This window comes from Myotis davidii, unplaced genomic scaffold (genome assembly GCF_000327345.1).
Source record: "Myotis davidii unplaced genomic scaffold, ASM32734v1 scaffold110, whole genome shotgun sequence".
Taxonomy (NCBI): domain Eukaryota; kingdom Metazoa; phylum Chordata; class Mammalia; order Chiroptera; family Vespertilionidae; genus Myotis; species Myotis davidii.
The window spans coordinates 2,048,882-2,056,782 of record NW_006283436.1 but is presented as its reverse complement, the minus strand read 5'-3'; the positions used below and the strand labels follow the sequence as shown (position 1 = coordinate 2,056,782).

The following is a 7,901-nucleotide window of genomic DNA, read 5'->3' as shown; positions in this document are numbered from 1 at the left end:
ACTTGAATCAGGTTTTAATTTTTAAATCTAAGAGACTGTTCCTCTAGGCCTGGCTGGTGATCAGGACCATCTGTGGGGCAACCGATAAGCGGGGCGATCGGGAGGGGCCCCCACTGGCACCTGCCTTGGCTGGCAACCTGGCACTGCCAGCTGGCTGGCCCTGACTCCCAATCAGCACCACTGGTCATCTGCCTCCTGGTAGTCGGTGCGTGTCATAGCAACTGGTCGTACTGCCGTTCAGTTGATTTGCATATTAGGGCTTTATTACATAAAACTAGAGGCCTGGTGCACGGATTTGTGCACCGGTGTGGTCCCTGAGCCTGGCCTGCATCCTCTCACAATATGGGACCCCTCAGGGGATGTCAGACAGCCGGTTTCAGCCCTAGACCACAGGCTGGGCCAAGGCCCCCCGAGTACACAAATTTTTGTGCACCGGGCCTCTAGTATTTTATATATAAAAAAATAAAAGTCTGCACAATGCAAGGCTTACTGACAACCAAATTCCCACATGGGAATAACAGGTTAAGGTTTGATATCCAAACTCCAAACGATTTATCAGAAAGCTACAATTTGAGAATTTCTCAGAGATTTTAGAGGGAAAAAACTTAAAATAAAAGTTATCTGACATATGACTGTAGATTAAGGAATTAAAAGATTACATATCACTCATAAAATGAATACAACTAGAGAAATCTTTGTCTATTTCATTGAGTAAAAGGCATGTGTTTAGAAATTGCTAGCTGACAAGACAAAAGAAACCTAAAAGCAGATATATGAAAATGGTGCTAAAAAGAATCTGGAAGTGACTGCCATCTTCTAGTATAAATCTCAAAAGCAACATTACTACATGATGAGTAGGCAAATCTGAAGGCTTATTCCATTTAAATGTAAACAACGCAAAACAAAAACAAAAAAGAATCAAGGATCCTTTGTAAGGTAAGATCAACTAATCATTGATGGACCTTCTGCTATCTACACTGTCTCCTTCATGGCTTATTCCTACCTAGTATCCTTTCTACCTCAGGTAGTCCTCTTTGCATCTATTACAATTTTTCCACCTCAACTGTACTTAAAATGAAATAAAGATGCAGTGCTATATTTTTAGTAATACAATCAAACTCAATCCCAGTGGCTATGCCTAAATTATAAACTTTCTATCACTTACGTGCCTTGGTAGGTATCTGGGCTGAATAAAACAAAGACATGATACCTTCCTTAAAGTATCTGGTTTAATTGGAAAAACAGGTGTCTTTTCTCTCACTTGTGCTCTCACTGTCTCATACATGTATCTATAGCCATACATACACACACGAGATATTAGAAAATTAGAATAAACTCAAGTAGTAGGGGTTAAAAGTATGCCAGAATTCAGAACATTTACAGCAACGAGTAAGAGTAGTAAAGACAGAAAAAGAAAATTTTATGAAAGCAAGGGAAGTGATTATAACCAAAACTTAAAGAGTGAACTGCCCTACTGATCTCTAGGAAAAAAATCACTGTCAGATTGCGGGTAAATGTAACCGATCCTCATTAAAAAAAGGACTCTAAAGGAGACAAATGTACTACTCTTTGTAATATTTTAAGCAATAAAAAAAAGGACTCTAAACAAAATTGACAGCATTTACAATAGTATTAGAGTTAAACCTTACCTATTAATATATATTTTCCTAATATCCAGTCTCTCATTTGTTAGTTCTAGGTAGACATGTTAATTCACAGATGCAATAATTATTAGGTCACTCAGTCCAATTCTATTTCACAAATGAGAAAACTAAGAGCCAAAAAGGTTAAATAACTCCTTTGAGGTCACACAAAATTCATGCCTTGCTATTTTGAAAATTAGTAAGTGTGAAGAGTTTACTTTCTTTAAAGGGATTCTGGAGACTTCTTTGATAGTCTCTAATTCAAATTTCATCAAGAAATGTAATACATTCAAATTATTCTAATCTCATTAAAACACCTTACAACCCTGGCGGATGTGGCTGCGGTTAGAACGTCAGCCCATACACCAAAGGGTAGTGGGTTCAATTCCCAATCAAGGGCCTGAGTTACGGGTTCCTCCTCATGCCCCCCAAATTCCCACCTCCCCACAACCCCTAACGAATCAGGATGCATGCCAGAGACAGGAGTCAATGTGTGCATCAGTATTTCTCTTCCTCTCTCCCCATCCCTCCCACATTCTCTGAAAAGCAATGGAAAAAATATCCCAATAAAAAAAACAAAACACCTTACAAATTTAAGGTCTGTAAAAACACAAGTATACAAATTCACCTTGGGTCAAACCATGAATTTAAACAATTTAACTCCACAACTTTTGATTATGATGCTATATACCCACCGGAAGATCTCTCAGGGCAGCTCCTGGCTAAAACCCCATTCCCAGGAGGGTAGCCCTTAATAGCACATGTATACTTACTCCCCCTGTCCTTGACTGGTAGACTTAGAGGGAGACAGATACCTGATGCAGGCCAAACCAATAACACCCCATCTCAGGAATCTGGAATTCTGAACTTAAAGAAATATAACATTGATGATAATAATAGCTACTACTTATTATATGCTGACTGCAAGCCACGAACTATCCCAAGCACACTACAATTCATCCTCCCAATAACTCCATTAGATTTCACAGATGGAAATTAACCTGCCTGGTGACTCAGACCCATACAGTCTGGCTCCAGAACACATACATGTACTTAACCACTAACCTATATTACTTCTCAAAAGATTGGGAATTACTAGAATGACATTAATGTCACCATACCTGCCCTGGTTCTTGGCCTTCCCAAATCTTGACTGTTCACTTCTTTCTTGGGAGTCTATGAAACAACCTCCAGGAATGTTAAAGAAACCAGACTTGGTTTTTGTTACTTGAAACCAACCTACTGATCCCACCAAACATTTTTCGGCCTCATTTTTAGAGAACTGATACTGATGAAATCTAAACTTACACCACAGATGGATCATGCCTTTGAATTTTTAAAAAAGGAATGTGTTTACAAAAAGAATTCACCACAAAGTTTCATAATATTCCCTGAGGCAAAAGTTAGTACCTCCTCCATGCCTATGAGATATTAAGTGATAGAACAGTAGAAATGTAATGACACTTAGATATCATCTGCTTCTCTACACACTCATTTTACAGATGAGCAGTACAATGGTGAAGAGAAGAGCCCAGGGTCATGAACCTATAGAGCCCGAGTTCAGGTACCACCTCTATCATGTTCTAGTTTAGATAGGAGCACCCCTGTGCAAGATACTTAATTTCTAAAGGCTCAGGTTCTTTTTCCGGAAAAGAAATAATAGCAATCTACTGAGTTTAAGGAAGTGCCTGGAACATGCTCAACACACTCAATAACACACACTCAATAAATGGTAGTGATGAACAACCAGAGATTCAGAGAAGGTAGGCAACTTTCCCAGATCACATGGCCACTTAACAGAACTAACTTAGAAAACAGATTTCACACTTGTACCGCAATTCTTTCTTCTACCCCATCCTACAAACTGCTGGGCCTAACATTCAAAACTCTGTATAATCTGGCATAATCCTACCCTTTTTTCAACCTAGTCTCCACTGCAACGATTTTATTCATTCAATCACCAGATATTTACTGAGTGACTTCTAGATTATAAACAGTATCTAGTGCTGAATGATAAAAGTCATCTGCATGTCCAAAACAAAGAGAAAGATCAAAGTGAATGACATGCTCAGAAATGATAGACTACAGCCCCCCTCAAGTTTCTGTAAGTAGGGGAAGGATAGACAAGGATAGATTCAAAAACGTAACATGCAAGAAGAACCATAGCCAGGTGGCTTGTTGGGTGAGGATAAAAAATATATATAACATGCATTAGTCTGTGTAACATCCATAGAACTAGTTTTGAGTATTTCTGCACTAAGTATTTGCTTCAACATACCCACACAACCAAACCTGAAAGTCCAAATTGTTAAATCCCTCGCCAAGGAGCCTTCTCTATACATTCCAGGACCAGTTTTCTCTTACTCCTCTTAACTGCACCAACAGTTAACTTTTTCTAATGCTCTTTTAATGTCTTTCAGGCTGACTTAACCTGGTAGTTTTTCTAACTTTCCAAATACATTTTTGACCTCAATGATTCATTTAAGTTCCCTGAAGTCAAGATCAGTATCATATTCTTCTTTTAATCCTAACAGCACTTCAGCACACTGACTTACACACATTGACATACAGAACCCTTTCAATAGTTTCCCAATCTCTTATTTAGGTAACACCTGGAACTTAGATGATACCTGGCTGGTATTTGCTTTTGTTGGGGAAAAAAAAAACCAAAAACCCAAACCAAACCAAAAACGCTTAATGTTTTACAGTATCAGTTTACAAAACTGCATTTTATACCCTCTTTAGAACCCCCTATTATGAAACATGAAATATATTAGTACCAAAAATTACTTTGAAATGGTAGAAAGATTGAATATATTTCTACTCTACCATTCAAAATATCACAAAATATTAAGATGACAAAAATTAGGCAACTAACATATGAGGGGAGAAGTGGCAATTTAACTCAGTCATGATCTTTTTCTTTAAAAATAAATGGAATCACATGCTTCATGTAGATTTTGGTTCATTCCAGTATAAAGAGATCTTACACAAATCTATATATACCTGTGAGAGGGGTAACTAACACAAATAAAGACTAATACTGCAACCATACCATCTATAAAAAATTCTGTATTTAAAGAGGCTTGACTCAAGAGGGAAAACAAATGAGCATTTGAGTGTACACAGTACATCAAAATAAGAAACCAACAAGAATCCCTGGGACAATAACGTACCACATTGTGCTAACGAATTTTACACACGCACACACGCACGCACGCACAGTGTTTCATAAAAACCTAGCTCTTGGTATAGAAAACCAAATAGAAGCTCATTCAATACTCAGCAAACATATATCAAGCATAAGTTATGTGACAGGCACAGTTCCAGGAACTGAAATATATTAAGGAACAAAACCTGCAAAGATCCCTGCCCTTATAGAGATTACATTTTACTAGGAGAAAATATAATAAAATAGGATAATTTCCTACAAGTTTATTATATGGTTAGGATAACAAACACTCAGATAAACATAATGGTGCCAACATAGGGAAAAGCAAAGTTAACAGACTTACAAGAAAAAAAAAAAAGAAAATTTGAAAAGCCAAGAGCAAAAGTCAAAGTGATGAAAAATCACACTTCTTAATTAAATATTTTAATCAAACCAATATCATTTACTGTTCCCAAAATTATAAAAAGTACTTTATTTACAAAAACTATAATTAACGTAATAATCGTTCGTAAGATAATTCGGGGTTTTATAAGAAGTCAATGTGCAGCATAGTGGTTATGAGAACGGGCTTTTGTGACATTAAAGGCAAGGATCTGAATTCTACCCCTGCCAGTTACTAGCAGTCCTTCAATTTCTTCATCTATAAAATAGAAACAAAACTTCAAAGGGCTGTTACAGGATTAAATAAAAACTAAAATCTAGAAACAACTGAAAATCCAACAACAGATGGAAGGAAGGAAGGAGGGAGGGAGGGAAGGAAGGAAGGCGAAGGCAGGACCTTGAAGGGGTTTTATATGGAAAAAGCAGAGTCAGAAAAGGGATTTGTTTTAGAGAAGACACAATTAGTTCTATTACACACAGGGAGGGCAAAAGTAGGTTTACAGTTGTGATTATGCAAAAACAGTTTATCCTTATATTATTGTTTAACTATTTATTTGTATTACAATAGTAAACCTACTTTTGCCCATACCCATATTACAGTATGTAAATTCAGTAAAAGGAATGGACTGCTATATGCAACAAGGATGAATCCTTAATGCACTATGTTGAGCAAAAGAAGCCAGACACAATAAAATATGTATGATTCCATTTATATGAAGTTCTAGAAAAGACAAAACTATTCTATAATGAGAGAAAGCAAATCAGTGGTTGCTCAGAATTACTGGTGGAGACGGACTAACTTGCAAAGGAGCACAAGGGCACTTTTTGGGTGTTTAAAATGTTTTTATATCTGATTGTGGTATTTCCATCAGAATACACATTTGTCATAATTCATTAAACTTGATGCTTTAAATGGGTACATTTTATTGTATTTAAATTATACCTAACAAAATTGGTTTTAAAAAGGATTAAGTAAAATAATAAGGCAAAGTTCTTGGTACAGTACCTGGTGCATAAGAAATATTCCAAAAATGGTAGATATGTTAAAAACATCAACTACCACTATACAAACTCATGGGGAGGTGGTAAAACCACTGATTACCTGATCTTTCTGGTTGTGTAGATTCTACCCTATTTGACCTAGACCAAGCAATAAGGAGCACTACAGAGACCAAGTTATAGAACGATGACAACTGGCTGTCACTCATGAAAAAACAAGTCTTCCGACTTATGTTAATTTTTAAAAGAAGAAGAAAAAAACTGATATCCCATTTAAACATTCTGGGGAAGCAAAAGACTTCAGACTGCATATATAAATCTTAACTGTCAGGGTTTGTTTAGTTTTGCTTTAATTTTAAGAACCTCCACTTGTAACATTAAAAAGGCAGAAAGGACAGGACAGAGACAAGAAGTCCTGAGACAACTCTAGTTCTATCAGAATTTGGATTTCTTCTTGCCTAAAATTGGGTAGATGAAGCAGGCTTCTGAAAATAACCCAACGTTAACACTAATAAACAAAATTGTGCTGGGGTTAATTAAGCATTTATTTTTCATATATCAAAAATAACTAACTGCAAGTTTTCCCCCCTAAATTCAAATAAAATACCAAGACACATGTGGCAAATTAAGGACCTAAAGCAGTAACTAAATATAATGCTGATCACCGTTTACAAACACTAACATATCTTCCACCGGCTAATTATTCATTCTACAACAAATTTTTTGATTAAAGTTTTTCCCAAACCAAAATAATAGGATCCAAGTAGTTACACACAGTACAGGGTGGGACAAAGGTTTGCAGTTGTTCGTATGGAAAATAATACAATAACTAGTAAATAATACAAGAATAAACTGTCTCACGTTCTCACAACTGTACTTTAAGGCTCAGAAGCCACCTTTCTTTTGGGGTCAAAACCCATAAAATAACATTAACAGAAACTTAAATTTGTGGAATCCAAAGTTGTGCTATTTAAAGTTCAATTCAATTAATTCTTGTACATACTATAACTTTATTTTAATTATCTTTTCCATGGAACACTGAGCTAAGTTAGAAATAAGTTTTATTCAAACAACCGAAAGACTTTTCACATCTGACTTAATTCTAAACTTCCAGCATAAATGTTGGGCTTTCATCTTATTATTTACTTAAAAGACGTTGGAATGTTCTTCCTGATAGTGCGGCCACATTCATTTTCTACTGAAAGTGCAAAATTTTCAAGTAATCAAACACCACAGAGAAATGCGATTAAATCACAGCAGAAAGCAATGGCAGGGTAATATCATGAGGCCAGAACTCGAGCAGCCAATCAAAGGCATAAAAGCATTTCCTGCAATATTAATAGTCAAAAGAGAAAACCAATCACAGAAACCTCGCGCCTTCTTTTGACAGGCACAGAAGCGAGGGAACCAATCCACGAGCACCCGGGGTTGACAATAAGGCGGGACTGCAGGTTCATTGAAGAAATTCGGGAGGGTGCAGTTACTATAAACTTCGCATGCAAGTAACACCACTCCGGTGTCATAAACACTGTCAACCCAGATGAAATTCAACCGTATGCAAAAATTCAACCCATGGGGAGGAAAAGCAGCCATTGCCAAAAAAAAAAAAAAAATGCAACTGTCAATTCAGACGCACCAGGTCAACTCCTAAAGACTCCCCACCCCTCCGATGACAGTTCTCGGGGAGGCGGCCCGGGGACAGCACG

The 7,901-nt window shown here is 36.8% G+C and overlaps 1 protein-coding gene and 1 long non-coding RNA gene across 5 annotated transcripts in view; both read right to left on the bottom strand.

The window, feature by feature from the left end:
- LOC107183054 overlaps positions 1-2,833 on the bottom strand; it is a 31,348-nt gene extending 28,515 nt beyond the window's left edge. Inside the window, exon 1 of the long non-coding RNA XR_001513830.1 lies at positions 2,765-2,833. This is a non-coding gene — a long non-coding RNA (uncharacterized LOC107183054). The remainder of the gene's footprint in view (positions 1-2,764) is intronic.
- Positions 1-7,901, bottom strand: part of EPC2 (enhancer of polycomb homolog 2) — a 120,099-nt gene that overhangs the window by 111,476 nt on the left and 722 nt on the right. The gene's annotated exons all lie outside the window — the stretch shown is intronic.